The sequence below is a fragment of the Poecilia reticulata genome, linkage group LG1, assembly GCF_000633615.1.
Source record: "Poecilia reticulata strain Guanapo linkage group LG1, Guppy_female_1.0+MT, whole genome shotgun sequence".
Lineage (NCBI taxonomy): Eukaryota > Metazoa > Chordata > Actinopteri > Cyprinodontiformes > Poeciliidae > Poecilia > Poecilia reticulata.
Genome location: NC_024331.1, coordinates 12,703,030 through 12,704,554, shown reverse-complemented (window position 1 = coordinate 12,704,554; position 1,525 = coordinate 12,703,030). Strand labels below are relative to the sequence as shown.

Genomic DNA, 1,525 nt, shown 5'->3' with positions numbered 1-1,525 from the left:
ATATTCATAGATCATCACAGCAATCAGAGCCTTCTTACAATTGATGATCGGATTTTTATCAGAAATAATTTTGATGAATTATGTCTGACACTGAGTTTTCTTGCCAACTGTACTTAATTGTACCAGTGGACATTTTGAACTGACATGTGAGAGATTAATTGAGAGAGAGAGAGAGAAAATGTGTGACTGGTATTGAGTTGATCATCTGTTCGGGTTGTTTTACCTTTGCTGTGGCTCTTTACAGCTGGTGTAGTTTCTGAACGTTCAATAAACGACAAACTTGGACTAATTACCTCGTTCTTTGTGAGTATATGTCATTTACAACAAACATCAAACACGGTAAATATGTTTCATTAAATATTTAACAAACAAATGGCTTCTACCGCGATAATTGTGTGAAATTAAATGAATTGTCTAATACAAAAAATAGTTTGGTGCTGTTGGGCCAAGAATCTAAGAGGCTTTTCCTTTATCAATTTTTTGCCTCTTTTTTAGTGGAAATATTGATGTTGATGAGATTTTCTCCAAAATAACTTTTTTAAACTTTTATAGCTCCACTGTTGAAAATCAGGCTCTAACATTCACAAATGACATTGAAATAAAATCCAGTCCAACATCTGGTTTGAGGTGATTCCTCTGGAACCTGTTGGAGGAAAAATATCCCAACTTCAGAAGATGKGCTTTTAACTTAACAGAGCTCTGTGGTTCCTCCTAYCAGTATGAGAGTCAGGRTGAGGAGGCGCCATGTTAGGAAGAGAAGTGGAAGCTGCAGGATCTTCAGAACAAACAGGTCATGATGCTGGGCTACTGATTATTCCTCTGTCTGGACCCAAGATCAATATAACCAGTTTAAAAGCAAAAAATTAATGGTTGTATGCCAGACATTGAAAACTGGGATGCACTTGTAGCGATTGAAAACAGGAAGTCAGAATCACTGGAATCAGGATAATTTTATTCCTGTTCAAAACAAGAACATTTTTACTCCAGCAGCTCCTGGGCTTCAACTTCCTCAGACACACCTCTCCTCAGCGCAGCTTGGCGCGAACTGACACAGAAATACATTAAACAAAACCAAAATTCTGAGGTTCATTAACATTAAAATAAATMTATAGTCATACAAAACAATTAAAATAAAACCTAAACAGAAATAATCTATCCTATAATTACAATTCTCCACCATAACATAGAAATATGCTAAATACATTAATTTAACATCTAAATAAAATTTTAAACAACAGACATACCTGTTCAAAACAAGAACATTTTTACTCCAGCAACTCCTGGGCTTCAACTTCCTCACACACACCTTAACCAACCAAAAAAAMCACACAAAATAATCACTTTGGCAAGGAAAACTTAATAGACGTTACAAACGTGGGAATTAAATGCCCAGTGAGTTGCTGCTCTAAACATAAAACAATTAAACAATAATATATATATATAAACTTATGAGTTTACAACATACTTTAGAACATTTTCAATATTTTAATATGCAAACATAAAAACGCTTACCTCTCCTCAGCTC

At 34.6% G+C, this 1,525-nt stretch overlaps 1 long non-coding RNA gene across 1 annotated transcript; it reads right to left on the bottom strand.

Annotated features, from left to right (window-relative positions):
- Positions 1–820: 820 nt before the first annotated feature.
- Positions 821–1,523, bottom strand: LOC103465130 (uncharacterized). The gene is made up of 3 exons (XR_533756.1): positions 1,513–1,523; positions 1,245–1,306; positions 821–1,045 (listed from the first exon to the last, which is right to left on the bottom strand). It is a non-coding gene; the product is annotated as an uncharacterized LOC103465130 (long non-coding RNA).
- Positions 1,524–1,525: the final 2 nt, after the last annotated feature.